The sequence below is a fragment of the Ixodes scapularis genome, unplaced genomic scaffold, assembly GCF_016920785.2.
Source record: "Ixodes scapularis isolate PalLabHiFi unplaced genomic scaffold, ASM1692078v2 PGA_scaffold10__122_contigs__length_95168666, whole genome shotgun sequence".
Taxonomy (NCBI): Eukaryota; Metazoa; Arthropoda; class Arachnida; order Ixodida; family Ixodidae; genus Ixodes; species Ixodes scapularis.
In genome coordinates, this window is record NW_024609836.1 from 59,133,772 (window position 1) to 59,159,417 (window position 25,646).

At 48.5% G+C, this 25,646-nt stretch overlaps 1 protein-coding gene across 1 annotated transcript in view; it reads left to right on the forward strand.

Annotated features, from left to right (window-relative positions):
- The first annotated feature begins 4,411 nt into the window (after positions 1–4,411).
- Positions 4,412–25,646, forward strand: part of LOC120836196 (homeobox protein goosecoid-like) — a 48,086-nt gene continuing 26,851 nt past the window's right edge. Inside the window, exon 1 of the mRNA XM_040221746.2 lies at positions 4,412–4,438. The gene's annotated coding sequence lies outside the window, so the exon portion shown is untranslated. The remainder of the gene's footprint in view (positions 4,439–25,646) is intronic.

Sequence of the window (25,646 nt, forward strand, 5' to 3'; positions counted from 1 at the left end):
GTAGAAAGGTCCCGGATGTACGCTGCGGTCATATGGGCTGGAGGATCCGACCGGTTCCGAGCGTTCCGAAGGCCTTCGGCGAGAAGGTTTGGCTAGCGGTATGGCAGCGCGAAGTGGCTCCCGTTCTGAACTGATATTTACCCTGTGTTTGCTGTCGTTTGTGGCCAATAAAGTGCCATGCCGAATTAGTGTTTAGTCGCGCAGCAATTGCAATGCGAACCGCCCTGGCCGCCCGCTTCATCCAGCCTATCCACTACATGCTTTAGTGGCGCCCTCTCGAGCCGTCGACACTGACTGCGGCAGCCGTGACCGCTCGCTGAGCTCACTATATACCCCTCCTCTGGTTGACGGCCACCCAAGCCTGGACCAGGACGTCATGAAGGAAGCTATTTTTAATGCGAAATCATTAACTGTCCCACAGAGCGAGCCGACGTCATCAGCCGCGCCAAACGACAGGTAAATCAGCCTCTCCGCTCCAAAAGCCGATCCAAACGACAAATAAATTCACCTATCCAAGTGAAGCCGAAATCTGATGCATTGGCGTCATAGTTACAAGGAACGAGGTTCCATTGGCCGAGGCGCGTCAGTTTCAAGGAGAGCCACCCCGTGGCGCTACGTGCCCGCGCCAGGTAAAGCCGCGCCAAAGCGAGCCGAGAAAAGGAAGCGTTTGGTTGGCGCTAGAGCCACTCTATATGGCAGCGTAGCTGCCAGAGTAGCGACGCGACGCAAAATTATCGAGATGCACGACGTGAGAAGCGCTATAGTTATCTCCATTTTGGGCCTGAGAGGTTGCCATGGTAACTGTGCTTCTAGCGACGCCAGGCGGCAACCTTTGTAGTCTAGTTGATATCTCCATTCGTTCATTGAAAAGCGGTATAAGACGCTTGGCATCGCGATACGGCAAGAACCTCTGGAGGAACGGTGCCTGTTTCTTCTGAAAAGTGAGACAATTCGCAGCCCAGGGACTGTTGAGCGACGAGAGCTGCTATGGTATCGTACGTGCACGGACAAGGCGAGTGGTTTTCGGCGTCGCCGGGATGGCGGCCGCTTCGTGGGACGAAGTCAAGAAGGTAGGAGAAGCTCCTCCCACAAGTGTGATGCGCCCGTTTCAAATCTCTCCGCAGTCGAAAGAAGAGTTGACTGGAAACGCTCCTTGTTCCGCTTCAATGGATTCCCACTTGTCTCCGATCCCACTTTTTAAGAAAGCGACCTTTGTATTCATCGGAGAGGGAACCGAGCCCCTGAAAGCAGCCTTTGTATCCATCGGGGGGGAAGCTAATCCCCGAAAGTCGTATTTGTTTCTGTCGGTGGGGGAGAACTCTAATCTCCCTCTCGTGGCTTCCACAATGCTAAGTCAAAGTAAAAAGATAAAAGCAAATATGTACAGAAAGGCAAGACCCTCCTCGCGCGTTGTCCGCGACGTCACGGAAACGGTAAGACGCTATTGGATGCAAAGGTGGCGGAGGGATATCTGATTCCCTTTGAGGGGCATTTGCCGCTACCTTCTTAACCTGTAACTGACTATAGTACTTTCGGACTTCGCTCCGATGGAACAAAATCCGATTACGCCGGCCACGACAGGACGATTGGCTCGGGACATGACTGCTGCTCGACTGCCCCATAGTGAGCGAGTATATGTTTCGTATCATACTCATTCAAGACCCGATCACCCCTTCAAGATGAGATTTTCTCACCGACTGGTGAGGAGCGACGTCGACGGGGTTCAACCAAGAAGGGCGGCATGGTGGTCTCTAGGGAATTGTTGACGCCATCAAAAGAGACGGACGCCGGATATGAGGTGTTCTTGCCGACAGGCCAAACGGTTGTTCGGAAGTTTACCGGCATTCAAAAAGTCAATATTTTTATCTGGTGTAGCGCACATATCCGTGTTAAAAGGGTCACGAAATTATTTTTAAACTTCTTCTTCCTTACTTATAATCCTCAACTCAAAAGAGAACTGTGAAATCACGCAGTCGTGACCAGATGCTAGGGCACCGGTGCGATGACCCCAAGCTTTCACCGTGCTTTTTAAGCACACCGTAGAACTTGGCATTCGCAATTGATGATAAGTTTTGTCAGGACGCTCATTGACCAGGAAAGCGAATTCAAATATCCATGGACGAATTGATTGCTGACGAGCGCATACATGCGAGCGTCGCAGTTTTCGTGTACAATGCGTGAGTTGGGGTCGGCTGATGTCATTTTGGCCTTTGTAGGCATTGTAAAGAGGATATTTGGAACCAAGCACACTGACATTAAGGAGCACAAAACGGGCCCAGCTACAGAAAATAAATATTACACTCGTAACAAATAAATACGTCTGTAACTTCTTAATTACAAAGACGAACACACCTCTGAGCATCAAAGTTTAATAGTGTTGATGCATTGTTATATAGCAGGACATTTCATATACGTCACTTCAGCAAACGCCAGTTTTTCACTTGAAAAACAAACCAAAAAACGCTGCGATCAAATGCAAGCTATTGCAACGAAAGCAAGTTCTATCAAAATCTTCAGAACTGCCAATTCGTAAAATTGGCGATTAGTAAAAAAGGTTAAAGATCGCAAGAGCTTCCTCTCTAAAAATGCTGTGATTATTCGGTGACCCAGGGCTGAAACAATTTCCCCTAGGCCCTACACGCGCCGTATACCTTTCGTTATGATCCTCAGAAATTAAGACTTTCAAAGGAAGCTAAAAAATGCGAAAAGTTTATCCTAAAAGCTATGTGGAGCGCAAGTTCGTCTGCTTCTTTTTGCAGGGGTTGTGGTGACGTCACTACGCCGAGATCTGAGTGGCTCCGATTGAAGGATAGTGGGTAGACCTAAAACCAAGCTGCCTTGAGGTCTACCCCCTATCCTTCAACCAGAGCAATCAGAGATCGGCGTTCTGACGTCACCATAACCACTGCGAAAGAAGCAGACGAACTTGCGCTGCGCATATCGTAAAATCGTTGATTAGTATGCTTGGGAGTTTTGTGAATATTTATACAGCGTGTAGTTGGTCAGCCATTTCAAAGTTGCGACGAGTCACTCGCTCTAGATGAGCAATTTAGCCAATGTAGTATAACCGCTAGCCTGGGGTCTATAGGTCTTTAACGTGCACCACGCAGTAGTGATACACAACCGCAGGCCGGTACGATGCTCATCCAGGTCGAAACGGGCAGGGGTGGGGATTGAACCCAGGTTCCCTGAGTGATTAGTACAAAACGTAAACATCGCAGGAGCTTCCTCGCTAAACTTTTGTGATAATGCGGTTACCTGGGGCAAAAACAAATTCCCCAAGGCCCAACATACGACGCATAGATTTCGCATCGATTCTCAGACACTCCAACGTTCAAATAAAGCTAAGAGAATGCGAAAATTGCATGCTAAATGTCTTATCGATCCTCAAACACATCCGGAAACCCGAGCACCGCTAAGGCGATATTACTGATGCTGTCGCACAGGTGCTAATATCCAGAGCGATCTTGCACAGAAAGGGTATAAAGTATCATTCTTTCAGATCTTCACGTTATACCTACGTCAGAAAGCACGAAGAAGCCCTAAATCGTCGGCAAGCTGCGGCGCATCACGAGTCCGCGTACCGAACAAACTCGCATCCACCAGCTCTGGGCGCTGCCATCTTACCGATGACATCACGGCTCTTGAGAGGTCACGTGACGAGTCGTCACTCGGTTGCTACGGAAACCGAGCCAGCTCAGCTCGTTGCTATGGTACCGTGTGCGACTTATCGCGGTGAGAGGCGGCACGGGGAAAAGCGTGGCGCTACTCTGGCAGCTACGCTGCCATATCGAGTGGCTCTAGTTGGCGCGGGGCCTCCCAGAGAGAGCCCGTTCGAGCGTACTCCAGAGCGCGGCGCGGCCACCTCACGAGAACGTGTGCAAGAAATACATTCATGCTTTCACATTCACAACTCATAAAAAGTGCTTAGGTGAAACTCGAATCTTTTTTGCTTGTTTTTGTAATTTTAATTTGCCTATTACTTTTAAAATGAAGCGAAATCCGAGAAAAGAAAAGTTTCACTTTATAAGTTACTTCGTTCAAAGCGCTCAGGTTTGGTGCAAATTACAAACCAGTCAAAAAGTCGTTGCTGAACGCGATAGCGAAACATATAGACAAAAATTCCCGCTCGTTCCCAAGCCTCGCAAGCGTGCCTTGCGTGGCCCGAAAGGAGAAGTCGCCGTTTCGAACGGTTGTGAAAATATGCTCTCTGGTGCAAACGTCAGCCACTGGCCGAGTTATCTTTGAATCTTCAAATGCCGTCTCTAGTGAGTACAAAGTTATACTTCCACGTCTGCCAACCGGCATACCTCGCGTCCTTTGTTCCGTATTTCTCCACCCCGACATAACCGCTAGGCTTTACATGGTCTCTGACTTCCGAGACGCTCTAAAGGATGGAATCGACCTGAAAGATGTCAAAGCTACCGGACAATTTCAGGTGAGCCATCTGTGGATGGTAACACGTCAACGTTCTTGCAAAGGAAAAACTTTGCCTTCGTCGTGAACTCCTCCTGAAAGGCAAGAAGTGTCTTGTCCATAGGCGTAGACTTCGGGGGGGCATCGGGGCTCGTGCCTCCCCTGGTGAGATCCGGGGGGGGGGGGGGGAGGGAGGGAGGGAGGGAGGGAGGGGAGGGGGGGGGGGTGCAGAGCCTTCTTTGGACCCGGGCCATGATCCTTACCGAGACGGCGTTTACGTGCCATGTAACGAGCGTAGTGGCACGTAAGCAAAATAACGCCCACGTTGCCTTTATTGACAAATTACATGGGAAATGGAATCCCAGCGTGCTTTCGTAATCTCCAGTTCTGGCGAAAAGGTAACGCGCAGCACCCCCCCCCCCCCCCCCCCCCCCCCGGAAAACTTCTCAGCCTGTCCCCTCCCCCCCCCCCCCCTCCCCCTCCCCGTCCCCCGGGAAAATGGAAAGTCTACGACGCTGGTCTTGTCTTTGACTTCAACACTCGACAACTGAAGATCAAGCTCCTGTGGCTTTCAGACTACCCCGAGCACAGACACATGTCAAAGCTCTGGCGCCCTTTGGCACAAAGCGTAACATCTGCCGAGAAAAGTGGCGCTCCCTTGGTATGGAGCCCATGGACGCCCTAAACAGCGGGGTAAACCGGACCCTACACGAAGGATTACTGACAGGGAGGATTCCTCACCTACTGAAAGTGTACGAAATTCCAAACTCTCGTTTTTGTCCCCGGAAGACCTCCCTCCTTATGCACCAGATGCAACAATCTATACCTGTTTTCACCTCAAGAACCGAAGTAGAACAAGTCCGACTCCTCGCGGAGCATTACTAATTTTCTCCTTTATGTGGTTAATTAAGATGTATGGAGGTGCATTTTAGATTAGATAAATGTTATCTTATCAAGACGTACACGTTCCAAACGCCAAAAGCTTCGCTTTTTCCTTCAATGACAAATCTCGTAAGAGATACGACATTAAAGGCGCACTCAAGTACTCTTTGTAGAAGCTTGTTTTTAAGTAAAAATGACCATTTTTAGGTGGCAAGTAGTAAACTAGTAAACTCGCAGCAACATGAATACACTGGCACGCTTTCAGAAGGTGGAATCTTCCGGTCCCCGCCACGCCAATAAAAATTGACACATAAAAATTATGAACGTTACTATTGCAGTGATGTCTCGTTAATATAGACACCTCCGTTCCCCCCAAAAAAATCGCCCACAATGTGAGTTATTCATATTACCGAGACAAAGATGCATGCATTTTTCCAGTTTGTCCCCCAAGATGGTGTCCAGATAGCGGGATATCCATAAGTCCGTACTAACCAGACATGACTGCATTGCGCTTGTTAGGCTCGCTGTGCATTACATTTTGACGAATACATAAACTTCTTGGGTGACGCAATACAGCAGTGGACCCTTGTTCACATAAAGGCGACACCAAGTGGCTAACACTCCAACTACGGTTGGTGGATGGAATGGGAGCTGCGATACCCTTTCTGCCTTCTCTGCAGCTGACCCGAGCCGCGCGCAAGATGCAGAAGAGTTAGTGCAACCGTTCTTTTCCGTACGCCAACCGAAGTTCGAGCTTTCGCCGCTGCGAGAGGAAGGCTTGCACATGGGCAGAACCTAAGGCAGACCCCTTCTCAAAAAAAGTGCACTGGCCTCGTAAGTGATGACGTCATAAGACGGCGCTGTGCTTCGAACAAACCGTTGCCAGGGCCGACAAATGCATGGAGCCTTGACGTAAAATTAAAATTTGTCTGATGAAAAAAAAGTTCATAACTTTTCGTAAGCATCCTGTCGTGTCTAATCACGATGACTTTTTCTCCCAGTGCGATAAAGCGATGATAAACACCCGTTATAGAGCTGCACAACCGGTTTTGCCTTACTAGCAGACGACGCGACTACGTTAAATTAAGTTAGTGACGAGTGACGAAACCTTTATTATCAAGGTCAACTTTCTGCGGGATTTTGGAAGCGAAGGGTGCCCCCGTGCATAGCTTCGATCGACGCTCGAAGTGCACGAGCGCGCGAACGCCTGCCCGTTGAGGCTTCCGCAATGTTTGAGAAGGGTGAAAAGACTGCGAAGCCGAGTCACGCACGGCGACGACGTGGAGTGTATCAAGGTCAAAGTGTAGGCCAGCACACGTCTCGAGGAGTTCTGATGGCACAGAAGTTTACTTTAATCCACATTGGTGTGATCAGACGAACTGTCCGTAGCAGATATATTACTTACCTGGCGTTTTTATGCAGCTCTTTCGCTAGTATGGGTCCTAATGAAAACGGAAGAATCAGGATTTTTCTCAGTGTGATGTTAACAACTACAAGCAGGTCAGCAGCGGTGGAACTGCTGCGTCATTTGCGTCAAACTGCGCCAGAACGAATAACCTGCTATATGCTGCTCCAAAGGCTCTATTTGTGCACAATATGCGCCATTTCTGCGCCAAAAGAGAGCTGTTCTTGAAGGGGAATCTGAAAAGTGTCTGGCACACGTAAGGCATCGTTGGCGATGCCACTCAAAATTAAGAGAGTAGAGTTGTTGTTGTTGTTTTCGGATGCATAAGTACTATGTGCGAAGAGTAGGGCTGCGCGAATATTCGAATTATCGAATTGTAGTTTCAAATAATACGCTATTTGACATTCACTTCGAAACGAACTGCGATATTCGTACTTTTCGAAATGTTGATCACGGCGGGTTAGCCCCCTTGAGTGCGCTTCCCCTCAAGAAGCGGCGCACTGCGGAGAAGCAATACCCGCGGAGCTGGCACCGCGATCTCGCGACTCGCTTCGCCGCATCTTCAAACTGGTACGGCGCACGCGCGTGCATAATGTAATGAAAAACAAGAGGAAAAAAAAAAAAAAAAGGGGAAATGTTTGATCGTAGATATTTAAATTGCAGTAAAATTTTAAAACTTTATCTGTGGCTATTATGCAAGGGTATATGTTAGGCAGCGATGTTCTCACAACGTGTGTTCATTATTTGTGCCTTTTTTTAAATTCAGGAGTCAGAAAAAAGATAGCGGGAATATTTATAAATCCCCTTAATTAGGTATGGCCGGGCTCCTTAATAGGTTTAATTTTAGAACGAATCTGTCATTTACTTGCCATCCCAATGTAGTTATTGGACTTTTTGAGGCCACAGTCTATAAATATAGCTAGATTAAATTTAATAGAGCTCATAAGTGGACAATTAGAAGCTTGGGAACAACCTTCGCCAGTTCAACTCAAGTTTTATTTAAGCGTGGTGTAACTGTAGTGAGAGGCGTGGAGAAAAACGCAGAAACCATTCAACATTATTTAAAAAAAAAAAATATTCGGCCCAACCACTATTCACTTTGAATTTGCTTCAAACCCAACTCCATTATTTGCACCTGCCTAACGAAAAGTTACCGGTTCATGTACGAACGGTGCTCACAGCAATTTCAATGAATAGCTAGCGCTACTCGTGATCAATTAGAGTAGCTATGAGCTCCGCTTAGCTGCTCTATGAGCAGTAGCAGGTTGATGCGAGCGAGGACAGCGTGATACACATTCAACACAAAAGTGCCCGTTCGATGTCGAACTCGCGACAATTACGTCACCGTGATACAAACCCTACAAAGTAGCCTAAAAAATCTGTTTATGTCAAACACAAACCGGACACACCATCATCAGTACTCCTTATAGGTTAACTGAGACATCTTCAAAATCGTCGGCGTACGATTGTTCGATAAATAAATAAATATTTGTAGCGGCCAGGTCCCCTGGGGTACGACACTTTGAATAGTGCCCCAACACTGCACCAGCAGCAGGGTTTTCCACGGGCTAACTTTAAAAGATATCGTATAAAACTTTCTGACATCAAAGCTTAAAAGTGTGCTCCAAAAGTGGGAAGCTCTGCTCCAAAACCCGGTGTTTCCTGCTGCAAGAGCTGCTCCAAAACACCAGTTCCCAGTTCTACTACTGCAGGTGGGAAGCACACCCATATTTCGAGCCTGTCAAACAAAGGTTTCCAGGCTCGTTTTCCAGCGCACAGCTTCCAAGCCTGGAAAACGAAGCTTCCTATATATATTCGTTTCAGTTACTTAAATTCCACGTCCGATTTTTGAACTATGGTTCTTTTGGAGCGAAATCCAGACCCACGTATTCGCCCATAGCAACGCCCCTAGCAACGGTTTGTTTGGAGCAGTGGCGTCACACTGACGGCGTTAATTATTGTTGGAAAATGGTCGGGTTCTTCGGAGGCGCAATGGGGGACAGTGGTTGTATCACTGGGCCGTGTGTTAACCCCCCCCCCCCCCCCCCCCCCGCCCCCCGACCTGCGTTCACGCCGCTTCGCGGCGAAAGTATGCGGATGACTCATTAAAAAAATATTAACACGGCCGGTGGCCCAAACCCCTCTGTCCCCCATTACACCTCCGAAAAGCCATTCTCGTTTAAAAACGCCGTCTGACGGCGCCGCCTAGTGTCTGCTCCAAGGCGCAGAAAGAGGGTCGTATCATGATTTTTTATTGCACTTTTAATGGGAAAATTGGCCGCCCATGATTCTAATTTTTGATTTTTTTTTTTCGGATGTTTAATAGCCCCTAAGACAGCGTTACTAGATTACCTCAGTTGTGTAACCCCCGCGGAAAAGAGTACCCCCCCCCCCCCCCCCCCCCCCCTCCTTATAGCGAGTTCGTTTCACACGCACTGGCGCCGTTCGAGTTCTCTCCCAGAATGCATCGCACCCTCAGAGTGTTGCACGGAAAACTGGATTCAAACGAACTCGCCAAATGCACCGGTGGTGGTTAAACGTTTTTTTATTGATGAAAGGGTTATGTCAAGGCTTCTTGATAAATATCATCTAGCCTTGATGGGTTAGGGAATAGGGTGATGAGGGTAGGGGAATGGGAGGAAGTTAAATGATTTGAGGAAGGCCCGCCGAGCATACGTAGCCCAACCGAGAGGTTAATATTTGTTTCCTATTGACGTTGTCACTGGCCGGTCTTGTCCATTCTCGGTAGTTTGTGGGTCTGGCTTCCGCGGGCAGTTCGTGTATGGCAGCTTGTCTTTCCTTGCTGGTGGCCTGACAGTCCCATATAAGGTGCTGGCAGGTAGCAGGTACGCTGCAAGCTGCAAGATTCAAACGAACTCGCCAAATGCACCGAGTGCAGAAGACTGATGCTGCCGCCATCTATGTTGTAGAAAAGGTACCGACCTCAAACCGAAACTAGCACCTTTCTGATCGGAGTGATGCGTGGGAATGCGAGAATGCAGTCGCTACCAACGTTTATCTACAAACGTTGGCAACTGCAACCTGTAGTTCATAGTTGCGATGTCTTCAAGCAGCTCGGCTGCCGTAGAGATAGTTACAGACGGCGTAAATTTCCGCAACCAGCTGTCTACAAAGCAGCTGGTTGCGATCTTTCAATCCTTATAACCGTTTACACTGAAGAAAAGTGATGATGCTGTCTGAGCACAAGCATGATCCGTTTGAACATGGTATTATGCGTGAACCGCTGAAAGGGTGCGGCTTAAAACTAGCCTGTTGGAATATCCAGCAAAACTGGGACTTTCGATTTGGATCGTCATTATAGGTGGATCAGATATTAGCCTTGGTGAGGGCGTCGAGAACGAGGGCATTCTCTAACAAAATACGACGGGGCAAGTTAGCTGACGTAGGTAAATGTTAAACATGATGATGTTGCCCAATCCACGGGTAAAGTTACCATCTTTAGCTTTCTCTGATGCTTATTGGGCAGTCGGAGGTTTCTGCTGGGGGAGTTTTGTCGACAAATGTTAAATTTTTCACCCGCACACGGATGGTGATAGATATCTCGGGGGCCGCTGTTACGTTTGTTCTGAGCATTCCTTTACACACTGGTATATTTCAGCGTTTGTACGGCAACAGAGCGATTTAAAACCTGCAAATAAATCACGGGTTGTCAATTGCTTCCTTTGGGAAATAGCAGACGCTCACAATTCAAGCTCGCGTTTTATTTCGTGGCCCGCGGGACGCGATTTCTATCAGAAGATCTACTTTTTTTTTCGTTCCGCGACACATCGTAGCAGACGAACCCTCGTCGTCTGCTCCCGCTCCTCGCCGGCCCCGCCGGAGCGAGGCATGACGGGATTGCATTTTGGCGCACTCTCGATTTTCTCGGTGCAGCGAGTGCATGCACGCGTGGAGTGTCAGCGCTGAAACGAACTCGGAGAGTGCAACCACTCGTGGAGTGCCGGCCGAAACAAACCCGTTCCACGCTGCGAGTGGGCACGCGTGGGCACGCGTGGGCACGAGTGCCGTGAAACGAACCCGCTATTATAGCGAGTTCGTTTCACACGCACTGGCACCGTTCGAGTTCTCTCCCAGAATGCATCGCACTCACAGAGTGTTGCACGAAAAACTGGACTCAAACGAACTCGCCAAATGCACCGAGTGCAGAAGACTGATGCTGCCGCCATCTATGTTGTAGAAAAGGTACCGACTTCAAACCGAAACTAGCGCCTTTCTGTTCTGAGTGATGCGTGGGAATGCGAGAATGCAGTCGCTACCAACGTTTATCTACAAACGTTGACAACTGCAACCTGTAGTTTATAGTTGCGATGTCTTCAAGCAGCTCGGCTGCCGTAGAGATAGTTACAGACGGCGTAAATTTCCGCAACCAGCTGTCTACAAAGCAGCTGTTGCGATCTTTCAATTCTTATAACCGTTTACACTAAAGAAAACTGATCATGCTGTCCGAGCAGAAGCTTGATCCGTTTGAGCATGGTATTATGCGTGAAGCACTGAAAGGGCACGGCTTAAAACTAGCCTGTTGGAATATCCAGCAAAACTGGGACTTTCGATTTGGATCGTCATTATAGGTGGATTAGATATTAGCCTTGGTGAGGGCGTCGAGAACGAGAGCTTTCTCGAATAAAATACGACGGGGCAAGTTAGCTGCGTAGGTAAATGTTAAACATGATGATGTTGCCCAATCCTCGGGTAAAGTCACCATCTTTAGCTTTCTCTGATGCTTATTGGGCAGTCAGAGGTTTCTGCTGGGGAAGTTTCATCGACAAATGTTAAATTTTTCACCCGCACACGGATGGCGATAGACATCTCGGGGGCCACTGTTGCGTTTGTTCTGAGCATTTCTTTACACACTGGTATATTTCAGCGCTTGTACGGCAACAGAGTGATTTAAAACCTGCAAATAAATCACGGGTTGTCAATTTATTCGTTCGTGAAATAGCAGACGCTCACAATTCAAGCTCGCGTTTGATTTCGTTGCCCGCGGGACGCGATTTCTATAAGAAAATCTACTTTTTTTTCCCGTTCGGTCCCGCCACACATCGTAGCAGACGAACCCTCGTCGTCTGCTCCCGCTCGCCGGAGCGAGGCATGACGGGATTGCATTTTGGCGCACTCCCGATTTCCTCGGTGCAGCGAGTGCATGCACGCGTGGGGTGTCAGCGCTGAAACGAACTCGGAGAGTGCAACCACTCGTGGAGCGCCGGCCGAAACGAACCCGTTCCACGCTGCGAGGGGGCACGCGTGGGCACGAGTGCCGTGAAACGAACTCGCTATAATTAGTCACTTCAGTCCGCCTCCCGTCGTTTGAAGCGCCATCTAGATTTTCGTTTCATAACTGTGTGATATCGCGACTCCAGCAAAACGGACGCCACCAAGCGGGAAAACCGGGAACCAGCCGGTCCAGGTCGCTCCGCGCTCCTCCGCGTCTCTGGTGGCTTTCGCGGACACGTGTTGTTCGCGCGAAGGCGAACAGTGTAATTTCACGAAGGTCTGGATATTTCTTAAGTTTTCCTGAGTGTTCATTAGTGTTGCGAAGCCTCAGTAGATTGCTTCCTTCCACCATGTGTTTTCAATTTCTAGGATGGGAAGGAATCACGGAAAAACGTTTTGATTTCTTGTCTGTCTCGAATCACATTCAAAGTGACGACTACTTGGTAACTGATAAGGGGTTTCTTTATAAGGATGTAGAACAGTGGGAGGACGACAGACGAGGCATTTCACTGGAGGGAACACCAATGCTGCAGTCAAGTGAATGGGAACGTTTGATAGCTGCTTTTCTTGAGTTTAATTGTGTTCGATTAGCTTCAAGTTTGAGCCACCCACGGCGGTCGGTGCGTTGGCTATTCATCTTGGCTGATTTTTGCCGAAAAATCTTCTGGACCACTCTGAAGGATTTGGGCTGATTTCGCAATTATTTGATTCATGAAAGCCTGCTCGCTGCAAATGAAGAATGAGGGAAATGATCTGTTTTCAAAAGGTGGGGGACGAGTCTCGCAACGTTAGAAGCTGTCACGGCATTTTGATCTATCGCGCCTCCAAATATATATATTATACCACCGTCGAATTAAGCCAGCAGCAATATACGTCTACATTGCTCAGGTTGATCGGCCACAAAAATACTCATTTTTTCCGTTCAGGATTTTAAGTCAAGTTCAGTGCAGAGAGGTTCTGCGTAAATCTCCAATGAATTGACTCTCCTCAGTTTGTCCGCATTCGTCTTCGTGCTACCGGCTAGAACCATTTGGCTAAGTTTAACTTAGTATCTCTCTGTCTGTCAAATATACTTTTATTCAGCAGTTCACCTAATAGCTAATTAACTAAGGTCATATTTCAAACCGAAGAATATTCTAATATCGCTTTAGTGGGACCCATAGAACATAATATAATACATAACCCGCTCGTCAAAATGACTTCTCGATTGCTACTAAAACCTGAATTGAAATACGAGTATCAGCTGCCTAGTGAAGCGCCAGCAGGTTAACATGCTCCTTGGTTCAAGAAGCGCTTGCTTAATTTTCGTAATTTTCCTGCAGCCTCTGTTGTTGACCGAGCAGACGACTGAAGCTGTTTCTTAAACGCGGATACGCACAAAAGCCCGATTTCGCGGACAGGTAAGTCGCATGGTCGAGGCATGCGAGTTGGCTGAAAATTACTGCCGCTGGGAGAATTCTGCAGTCATGGCCGCCTTCCTTAGATGAGCAAAACTGATTAGTATATTACCGCCTCTCCAGAAGCCCATAGTTTCGGTTTCGAACGAAATCTCCGAAACGAAAGTTTGACATGAAAAGAACAAAACAAAAAAAAAAAAAACTTGGAAAACAAAACTATGTTCTGCAAGTTTATCTGCACCGGCCACACTGAACCGTCTCAGTTCAAATACCTATACAATTAGGCATTAAACAAAAGAAAATCTGTTAAATTGAACGCGCCACCTGTTCAGGCGGCTCGGCCGAGCCGACGCGACCTGGACTCAGCCGCCATGTTTGTTTGGTGGTGGCGCCCCCTATAGACCTTTGTCCGGAAGTGCTCTTTTTAGCCTCGACCGCAAGGAGCAAAAGCGAACAATAATCTCGAACCCAGACGCTCACGGGGAGGGGGGGGGGGCTGCGTCGGCCTGCGCCGCCGGTTCCCGTTGAGGGCTTCTTCGCTGGTGTGCCGACTGCCGTTTCGCCGGCATCGGTCCTGTTTACCGCGGTATGTGAGAGCCGTGTGTCCATACGCCACTCTTCCGCTGTTGGTTTCCATCTAGCCGAGCCAGAAAACATCTCGCGACGAGTTGACCGCGCCGCTATGGTGCCTGGAACGCGCCTCCGACTGGTGTGTTTACCGGGTTCAAAAAAGTGGTCCCTCGATTTCCGCCTGATGACGTCATAGAAGTGTCATGCTGTCGCCTGTTGCGACCCTGGCGGCGCCCCAACAGTTGTGGTATAAGTGGCAGACGCCTGTTCTGCTGCAAATCACTTTCCCCTGTGACAGTTCACGCAAGTTGGAGCAGCCGGAAGTTGGGACGCCTGAAGGGACGTGGTGACGAAAGCGACACTCGCGTTCGCTCGTGCTTTTCGCCAGCATTTCTACGGCCAACCGCGAGGATCGCGACAGGCAACAGCATGACACTCGCGTCATTTGTTGCCACATTGGCACCACTTTTGATGTATGGGCGGGATAGGACGCTAAACACACCAGTCGAAGACGAGATCCAGGCACCATAGCGCCGCGAGTGACGAAGAAGAAGCAAACATGGCGACGGTTTGTGCGATTGCTTTGGTGGCTCCGGTGTTGAGTGTCTTCAACGTCCTCGTGAGAAGGTTCCCCTGCCCTTCGAAGTTATTGCAAGCACCACGAAAGATGTGGAATCATCGTCTCAACTACAAATAAGCAGGCCTTCACGAGCAACAACGGTGCCGAGCAGGCGCTCGGCACAGTTGTGTCAGGCTCACGCAGCCAGCGGCACAGTTTTATTTTTTATTTTATTATTGTGTTGGTTGTGTCGTCAGATGTTCAACAACGCCGAGGTATTTTCATTTATCATTTGGAATGGCTTCAAGAGTGGGAAATTAATCTATTTTGCGGATTGTTAAGGCCGGGGCGAGTGCCCTCCGTTGCAGTGCCGTCGTCGCGCAAAGTGCAGAGAAAACCTGGTGGCGATGGCGGCGGTGCTCTTTGATCTTGCGCTGTCGGGTTCATGAAGTCCGGAGTAAACGTGCGTACGTGCGTCTGCTGGATCGGTGTTTTGGACTTCCTCAAAACTCTTTCTCACGCGCATTTTCCTTGTGAAGCTTAGTAGCTCATTACACCTCATCGTCGACTGCGCTCATTTGACTACGACGGACGAGCCTGCGTGATGTGAATTTCACTGCCTAAGATCCTTGGTGTGCTGTAACGAGGGCTAATAAAATATCACCGCGAGCTTCTGAACAAACGAGTCGAAGTTTCGTCTGCTATCATAACTGATCGCCTGTCACAATATTAATCAGTAGCGTTCCTAGACTCCGCCACCACAGGCCCCGTGCTTCGTTGCCCGATAGTAAGTGTCTCCTGGTACCTCGTAGAATTCCAGCTCCCACTTCAAGTAAGTACCATCCTTTAGAACTGGCAATTAATAGTTTCGAACCCAGACGCTCGCAGTGTGTGTGTGTGTGTGGGGGGGGGGGGGGGGGGGGGGACGCGTGCTAACATATTCGGAGCCCTCGTTTACGCCGCTTCGCAGCGGCAGACAAGGCGCCACATTACAAAAGAAAGCTAATCCGAGCTGTCTACGTAACTAGACCCATTCGCTAGTCATTCGATGAAACGTCGTCGTCTCGTTTTCATTCGCTAAAACGGCGTTCGATCAAGTGAACGCCTCCCACTTATTTCGGCTCGGCAGAGCCGCGCTGCCGCAAAAAGGCAAGCAGATCGCGAAAATCGGTCTCAAACGTGCCACGAATGTAATGTCGTATACAAGAAGCCAACAATCAAGCATTTGAAAGCTACAAGAAAGCGGTAGCGAAATATTTACTACGCAATGAACCCGGACTGAAACGCGGATGTCAAGGGTCAGCAGACACCGAGAACATCTAAGACAAGAAAGGTTTTCCTTTATTTTCCTTGATCAATATGGGTTCTCGAATGTTCACGACATCTTGCCTGTTGAAGAACGGGCCGCAGAGGCTTCTGGTGAAGACATCTTTCACGATGTGTCGGTGCATTGTCTCACCGCCGAGAACCCCTATTCTCGGCGGTGAGACAATGCATAGACCAGAACGGAGTTGTCGCTTTCCAGAATTCTTCGGGCATCAGTGTTGATAGCTTTCTTGAGCTCCTGGTTTTTTACTTAAAACATACGTTTGCGTCATTCGAGGGGGGTCTTTATGTGCAAAGAAAAGGCGTTTGCATCGGGTCCAGTGTTGCACCTGTTTTGTGTGACATTTTTCTAGGCAGCTGTGGAAAAAACATCGCTTTGAACATTTCGAACGACGACAATGTGAAGATCTTCAGATACGTCGACGATTTCCTCATCCTTAGCCGCTCGGCGGGGCCCCCTTGCAGTGAAGTCTCTCAGTTGCTAGACGTGTTTAAATTGTGTTGCTCCGGGTTGACATTCACGCATGAGTTACAAAAAGAAAGCAGACTGCAATTCTTGGACCTCGAGCTGTCGTTTTTGGGGGACCATGTTTGTTGGAAGTACGCGCCTCGAACTAGGAAGGGCATCCTTCCTTTTGATTCCGCCCACTCGAAGGTAGTGAAAAGGGGCATAGCCAGTTCGTGCCTGGGGGCTTCTCTCAGAAAGTCATGTTTGCACAGTGCGCAAGGCAGCTTCGAGGGTCAGATAGAACACCTGCAGAGGGCTGGTTTTCCGTTGAGAGCTTTGGTTGAAGTGGCAGAAAGCTTAATCAAAAAGATTAAAGGTAATCGGAAATCAAACAGCGATAGACCGACCACGAGGCCTGTTGTCATTCCATATATGCACAATGTAACGCACAATCTGAAAAAGGTAGCCCAGCGCTACAATGTACCGGTAGCTTTTTCAGCACCCAATAAGATGGCGCGACTTTGTCGCCAGATCAATTCACCACAGCCATCTTCAGATCCCTGCACTACCAAACATCGAAATAAGTACGTTGAATGTGCCACTGGCGTCGTCTATGAAATCCCCATGACGTGTGGGATGACATACGTGGGCCAGACGGGCAGGTGCGTTAATGATCGCACCCGAGAGCACGCTGCCTCTACAAGAACGACGCCTTCGGGGCACCTTGCAATTCATTGCAATAGATGCTCTTGCACCCCGGCCTTCAATGACACCAAGATTTTGGCTAGATACAAAGATAAAGTGTCGCGGGAATTACACGAGGCGTATGCAATTAGGACCAGAGACAAGAATTGTATAAGTGACACGTCGGTATCCTTATCTACAAATGAGTTTGAATTTTTGAAACGCGGGCTGAGTAGATAAAAAAGAAATGATTTTTTTTTTTTGTGTGTGTGGCTATAAACGTGTGAATTTTTCAATAAACATCAGTTGAGAGTGCGCCTTGTCCTGTTTCCCTTCGTCTGTGTCCCTGTATTTTTTCGGCGCTTTTTTGCTTGCGATGAACCAACTGGCCCAAATCTCCACTTTACTGCAGTTTATTTCTTTTGCAACGGGCTCTGTTCTATGTTCTCCTAACAGCCATCAATCCGTTTATCCTTTAATTAACCTTATCGCCCTCTCGTGCTGTCGAGCCAGACACCTTTCATATGCCATTCGCCGTGGATGCTATCCATGTGAAGTGACCTCCCTCTTCAACGGAGTCCAGCCTTCTACTGGTCATGCCAGGAGAATTTGCAGAATTCTCCGGTCTGAGACCTGGAAACAAGTTGAGAGGTACAGGGATTGCTTGAAGATCACGTGCTATTCTTCTGGTGCCGGGACACACGCTGCGGAACAAGCCTTCAGAAAACACCTTCGAACAGCGGCACAATACACAGATGTCCTTTGGGAGCAAGTCCGGACTTCGCTGGTGAAGAAGAGTGCCGCCAGCGTCAAGAAGCAAGAGGGTGTCACCATTCTTGGAGGTGCCACTTTACCACCAGACATCAAGTCTGCCTTAGACCACGGACCAAAGTTTAGCCAGGAACCGAGATTGTGCCCCGTCACAAAGCTGTCCTTGGTGAGATGGATGGGCGGCTTGGCTGTGCCTGAGCACCAAGAACGATGCGTGGCCGACGGCGTGGACGTTCTCCAACGCACCGCTGGCCAATCAACGAGAAGCTTCAAGACCAGCAACATCGTCACCTACTTTTCGGAACACAACCTCAAGCTGGTTACTGCTGACAAGGAAGGAGGATTCGTCGTTGCTCCGTCCGCTCTGTACGGTGCGAAGGCAAGCCAGGCCATCGACAAGAATTTCAAGCGAGTCTCTCCCGGACCCTTGTCAAAGGTGAAATCTCGGGCCCAGGACTTATGCAGCAAATTGGAACTATCGGGGTTGCTAAAGAGCGTGAAGTCGAGCAAGAAATTGAACCTCGACATATTCTTTACTGCTAAAACACATAAGCCTGAAGTTCCCTTTAGGGCCATTGTTACAGAAAGAGGCGCTTGGCAGTTTCACATGGGTAATTTCCTGCGCAAACATTTGTGCGCGCTTGAGTTGCATGATCCGTTCATAGTGCGAAATTCAGAATGTGTCATTGAATTTTTGAGGCAAGGGGGCCAGTGCATGCGCAGTGGGTTTTCCATCGACGTCGAGGATTTATTTTACTCGATTCCTCATGAACCCCTATTCTCGGCGGTGAGACAATGCATAGACCAGAACGAAGTTGTCGCTTTCCAGAATTCTTCGGGCATCAGTGTTGATAGCTTTCTTGAGCTCCTGGTTTTTTACTTAAAACATACGTTTGCGTCATTCGAGGGGGGTCTTTATGTGCAAAGAAAAGGCGTTTGCATCGGGTCCAGTGTTGCACCTGTTTTGTGTGACATTTTTCTAGGCAGCTGTGGAAAAAACATCGCTTTGAACATTTCGAACGACGACAATGTGAAGATCTTCAGATACGTCGACGATTTCCTCATCCTTAGCCGCTCGGCGGGGCCCCTTGCAGTGAAGTCTCTCAGTTGCTAGACGTGTTTAAATTGTGTTGCTCCGGGTTGACATTCACGCATGAGTTACAAAAAGAAAGCAGACTGCAATTCTTGGACCTCGAGCTGTCGTTTTTGGGGGACCATGTTTGTTGGAAGTACGCGCCTCGAACTAGGAAGGGCATCCTTCCTTTTGATTCCGCCCACTCGAAGGTAGTGAAAAGGGGCATAGCCAGTTCGTGCCTGGGGGCTTCTCTCAGAAAGTCATGTTTGCACAGTGCGCAAGGCAGCTTCGAGGGTCAGATAGAACGCCTGCAGAGGGCTGGTTTTCCGTTGAGAGCTTTGGTTGAAGTGGCAGAAAGCTTAATCAAAAAGATTAAAGGTAATCGGAAATCAAACAGCGATAGACCGACCACGAGGCCTGTTGTCATTCCATATATGCACAATGTAACGCACAATCTGAAAAAGGTAGCCCAGCGCTACAATGTACCGGTAGCTTTTTCAGCACCCAATAAGATGGCGCGACTTTGTCGCCAGATCAATTCACCACAGCCATCTTCAGATCCCTGCACTACCAAACATCGAAATAAGTACGTTGAATGTGCCACTGGCGTCGTCTATGAAATCCCCATGACGTGTGGGATGACATACGTGGGCCAGACGGGCAGGTGCGTTAATGATCGCACCCGAGAGCACGCTGCCTCTACAAGAACGACGCCTTCGGGGCACCTTGCAATTCATTGCAATAGATGCTCTTGCACCCCGGCCTTCAATGACACCAAGATTTTGGCTAGATACAAAGATAAAGTGTCGCGGGAATTACACGAGGCGTATGCAATTAGGACCAGAGACAAGAATTGTATAAGTGACACGTCGGTATCCTTATCTACAAATGAGTTTGAATTTTTGAAACGCGGGCTGAGTAGATAAAAAAGAAATGATTTTTTTTTTTTTGTGTGTGTGGCTATAAACGTGTGAATTTTTCAATAAACATCAGTTGAGAGTGCGCCTTGTCCTGTTTCCCTTCGTCTGTGTCCCTGTATTTTTTCGGCGCTTTTTTGCCTAATAAAGTCTACATTCGTCCACAAATTTTTGTTCAGTGTTTTTCGGTTATCATTCCGTTTTTGTTTTCTTCGCTTTTTGCAGATTATGTATTTTTATAATGACGAAGTAACGAAAATAAGTAACAAAATCGAGTTACTCCTTAGTCCACCAAGAAATTACGCATTTCTTTTATTCATTACCGTCCTGTAAATGTAATAAAAATGCCACCGTACTTTCTAAAACAAACAAACGTTATATTTGCGTTACTTTGGATTATGGCATTGAGACGCCACGAATATAAACTCCACCAATTAAACTTTTAGTGTTCGCTCATGCAACTCATAACGTAATTCATTGCTGGGTTGTAGCCTTCCTTTTTTTAAGGGCTATAATCCAACAATTCCGAGATTAGCTTGCCTGTGGACTAAGCATCTTAATATCAAAAGGGTTCTTCTTGAGACAAATCGTAACAAAATTGGCAACCAAAAGAAAGCAAAAAAAAAAAAAAAAAGAACTACTACTTCGGGTTTTCTGGTTTTGCCTTCCAAAAGGTCGTGCCTTTTCATCATCCGCCTTCAAATCCCCTTTCGGGATTAAAAACGGCTAAACGGCGGCGACAAAAACCGAACCTTTTTCCCGGGGAGGGGAATAATCCGCCTCCAAACGCGCCGACGGATTTCGAGAAACGCACAAAAACAAGGTACTAGATTCCGACCGCAGGGTCCCCCTCACCGTGGGAGCCGCAGCACCGCCTAATCCACTTCCCCAACCAATAGGAAAAAAACGCACCCCGGTTCGGCCGACCAATCAGGAGGAGGGACAACTCGTCCGAAACGAAAAGCTCCGCCCATCTTTCCCCAGCACGTGAGCGAGCGATCGAAGTCCGAGCAGTTGGAAGAACGTGCAGTGAGCAGCGGCGGCGGATCGGATCGACACAACTCTCTAATCCATCGGTTCTCGCTTAATCCCTAGTTCGGTTAATCTCCCGTTCCGAGGCTTGTTCCCAGTGCGGCGCTTTGATAGTCCGGACGCTTCGCCGACTTCGAGGATGTGTCTTCCGTGCGAACGTGGGATTGTCTAACAGGCACAGGCGCTCGCCTGAGCTCAGTCTGAAGAACTTCTTGAAAGGTCCCGTTTCGCGGCGGTGAGTTCAACTTTCCACGTGGTCGCTTCCGGTTCCTTCTGCAGTTCTTATGATGCAGCATTCTTCCTGGATGTGACACAAACGGAACTCGTTGAGGAGACTGCTCAAGATCGATGTGTACATATGAACGTGCTGAACTGCCCGGAACTTTCCAGTCGGTGGAGCAAAAACTTACTATATATAAAAGTTTCATTGAAAGCTGAGTTATCCCCTAATCTAAGTGACCTGCAACCATACTTCGCAGTAGGCGATCAAAAATTACTTTAGTGGCATCGGTCGAATCGAGTAAATCGTCAAGAATGATATGCGGGCTTCAAGCAGCAAATCATCCGTAAAAAACGCTACCAAAGTCTTGATTTAGAGGTAGAATAAAGACATCCATTGATCCGCGGAGCTTCCTATAACGATGCTTTCTATTAAGAACCTTTGGCTACTTGGTCAGAATCCAAGATCTCGATCGAGATATTCACAACAAAAAGGAGATTTTAGTTCTTATCACGACATCCAAGCTTCTTAGGCGAACAGCAGAACACTAAGAATTTGCAAGAACGAAGATGTCCCTGCAAAGCTTCGGCCTTCCAGGTAGCACTCTATCCTGCTGTGAATCCTCGCATGGACCGTATGGTACCAGTGGGAGTTCCTCGAGGATATCCTTTTCCATCGACAATATTCTGTCCGGGGGACATCGACATCACCACCAACTGTCGTCTTCTTCGTCAGATGACCGGCGTCGAAGGCTGCTTCAACTCCATTACGACCAGGCCCTAGTCCGGAGCCATCAAAGTGACCCGCAACTGACTCACTGGTGGAACTCACCGCAGCAACATTATCATCATCAGCGAAGTGCCACAGACCAGAACAGATATCCTGGGCTGTGGTCATCGCATACTTCATCTTCACTATCGGGAGGATTCTACGCCACATCCGAGATCTTTGGTGAGTTACTTTGAACTGTAGTCCCCGTGGAGCGAACCTTACTCAGATGATGTATATGTGTACGGCAAGCGCACATACAGCCAAGCTCATACTTAAATGCACCATTGTTGACACCAAAACGTCTTACTTCACGACCTGTTTCCGCATAGCATTTACGCCAAATTAGCTTCGTTGGTCTGGAAGAATTAGTGCAATAGAAAAACGTTAACGAGCTCTGGGACAGCTCGTGGAGGACTTGAGCATTAAGTTTTGATATTTTCTTAAAAATCATTACAGGGTGCACTAATAAAAATGAAATAACAATAATGTGATAGATCGTCAGTTTAATAGTGTGCATTGGTGTTATACTGGGAAAAAGTACCTGTGCATTCACTTCCCCGCGGAGCACGCGAGGGGCCAACCGCAATCAGCAGAGGAAACCCATCAGAATAAAACAACAATACAATATTACCGATACTGAATGGACCCTTACCGAAATTCAGTTTCACTTTGATCACTATCATCATCTGAGGAATGACACCTGTGCCGCGGCCTTCTATAACAACTGATGCAGAAAGACGTTAAAGATGCTACTAAGCGGGTGACGCGAGGCCTATACATTTGGAGGGAATTAGTACGACGCGATACTGGAATCGAACACAAGAGTTTCGTAACCGTTCATTTCTAACTCAGATTCATTCAATCTGTGGACGGCAGATAATCGGCTCTAAAGCCCTTTTGTGTAATAAAATTTTATCGAGGCGTGTTCAATGGTGACAAAGATGAAACTGGTCAGAACGAAGCTCCTAATACACATAGACGCCTCTATAAAATTGTACGCACCGATGGGGCATTGCAAATGCATGTGCTCACTGTCAGTGAGCAAATCACATTGCAGAGGGTGATCGTTTATGCCTCGTCATTAGATAGGCTCCCTCTTCATCTCAGTGATTGACTTTTTTCGTGTTCAGGAAGCTTCAGGAAAGTTAAGGCCCAACCCTGTTTATTTTTATTACCGCATCATCAGTCTTGAGGTACCCTTCCAACTTAACACATGTTCCTACACATTGTGACTCGCTATTTACAATCACTCAAAGCAAGAACGGAGAGGTTGTCCAGAACCCGATTTGGCACCGTTGTCGTCTTTCCGTTATTTCTCTTGTGCACTGAACGCTCATCGCTAGTTTCTCGAGTTCCTCCAGAGAGGACACTTTAGCTGCGGATTCATGGCAGCATTCGCACTACAGTTCCACAGATTGGCGAACCTCGCCGAATTCTGCAAGGGAATGTTAACCCTGAGCCTGGGCTGGCTGTAAGTGTCCTCCTCAAACTCTTGTCTAGTCATCTCCGTACTTTGCTTTTCGCACATGCTTGCGGCGTACAGCACGTAGAAGAGGTGCCTTGTGGTCAGACCTCGTATACCGCTGGTGTCTGTGATGGAAACTCTGCGGTTTCGGAGATACTCCTGGAAAATGTTGTAAGCCAGCGTGAGCGCAGTGTTGTCCAGAAAATTGTACGCTTCCGTCAGGGACCCCCTGATCTTTTCGGCAGCCATCTCGTTACTGATGTTATTGTACTGGGTCGCCAGACATATTTCTAGGTTGTGTAGTGACATCGTGCTGTTCAATGACCACTCGACGCGTCCGAACGAGTAGCTTCTTTGGTGTGCCGCTTGAAGCAAGCTCATGATAATACGGCTACCGATCCTGGGCACCTGGACTCCAAAGGAGTCTTCGTAACTTAATTCACTCAGGTCTACCATAGCTACCGGCACGTAGATTGTATTCGTCTGGACGTCGAACGTAGGGTACGTGTCAAAGATGGATCCCTTCCAAGAACTAAGCTTTGACTGTTCAGTATCTTCGTTTTCGAGGATGTCTTTATAATGGTTCATGTTGGCCTCACGAACGCTTTCCCGGTAGGAGTGCAGCAGACGTCCTGACACTGCTTCAGGAAGGTTGGTGGAGTGAGGACCGGCGCCTCTGTGCTTCTTGAATGACAACGGATAAAATATGCGCAAGTGTACAGAGGACATGATGTTCTTTGATTTAATCTTGTCAGTAGACGAAAGCCAGGGAAGATTACCAACGGACACGACAACATGACTCTTGATGTCATTGCCCAGGGACGCCATCTTGGCCATGTCGATCTTGGCGTCTAGAAAACTTGAGTATGTACGTAAGTACAAATTTTGGTACAGGGGCTCAAGGACCCGCAAGCAGCGCTTCCAGCGGGGCCAAGGCCGCGCGTACTTCTGTCTCGCAAGCTGCCGCATCCTAATGTTGAAGAAGTCTTGGTATTCGTCCGGGAATAAGGGGGAGACGTGGACCAGAAGCCGAAAACCTAAGTAGTTGAGAACATCGGACGTTTTGGTCATCTGAAGAACCGACTTTAACGCGCGCATGTAGCGGTCGCTTTTGACGAGGAGTCGCGTTTTGTCACGGATGGTGAGGAGACCACGCATAACGAAGGAGAACAGCGGCTTGTAGATGGCGTAGCTAGCCACGGTGGTCAGTCTGTAGCGGCTGGCGAAGAAGGCCTCCTCTCCACGTGAACTGGTAATCTCGGAAAGCCTCTCCGAGAATTCCCTGACACCCTTGACAGTGACGTTCTGGTCAATGTCCCTGAACTTTCGAAAGCAGGACACCAAAGCCGACACGTACCATCTCGGAAGTCGTCGCTCCTTTGTGCCGTACTGGCCGATCAGAAGGTCTGGCTCGTTGACAACCAGGCTGATCCCCGCTGTGTCAGCAATGTTTCTGGTGATGTCGACAGCCATTAGTGTGTCCAACTTAAGATCCCTAATCAAGGTGGAGGCCACCTTCCATACATCCAGCTTATCCTTGTTGTTTCGATAAGGCCAATGCGGCAGACCCACGTGCTCCAGGAGTTCTCTGAATTGTCGTGTTGTTGACTTGGGGATAACCTTCTTCCAGCACTCACCTAGGAGTCCTGCCATCTTTGGACCTCGCTTGTTGTTAGTGCTCACGTGACCTCTTAACGTTTGGAACAGGGCTCTGTCCACCTGGTCCGACAGACGAACGTCCGAGGAGGCCCAGTGCTCCTTTCGCCATTGATGAGGACATACAAATGAGTAGAAATCGGAGCAGGGGTCAACAGTCCAGTCCAGATAGTCCTCTAAGAAGGATGAGTGCGCCAGACAGAAGCGGCTCAGACATCCACTGGACAGGCTGCGCGGTGTGACGGCTTCAAGGAAGACAGCGGGGGACTGGGTAGTTTTCGCAACGTTTTCCTCCTCCGCCACATCAGTTGTGATGTTCTCCGTAGCAATTTTAGTGGTAGGAATCGCCACGATAGACATGTCTCGTTGATTCTTGGCACCGCGTGGATATCCTTTTCCCCCATCCACAACTCGTTTAGAGACAACCTGATGTTGCAACTTGTCTTGTGCCAACTGGACGAGTCTCTCATTAGACCAGTTCACGTAAAGGTAGAGCAACGCACCCGAGGAGAGAAGGATGACGGCAGTACTGACCACGGCGAAAATAGAGTTGGGTGTCGTTGGACGGTTGAATAGTGTCGACGCGCTGTACCCTTGGCGTGCACTGGACTTGTTCGTCTTCAGATACCAGAGGCTCTTGGGCTCCGCTACTCTGCTAGCACTGCTACACTCAGACCCCTCGCCGTATTCATCCGGATCTCCAGCGGGGCCTCTTGTTGTCGTGCTTCGTAGCGACGGGGCGACCGTCGACGTCGCAGCGTCGCTGCGCAGGAAGTTCAACTTCCGCAGAAAGGGACTCACCGTCCCGACAACCCGTTGT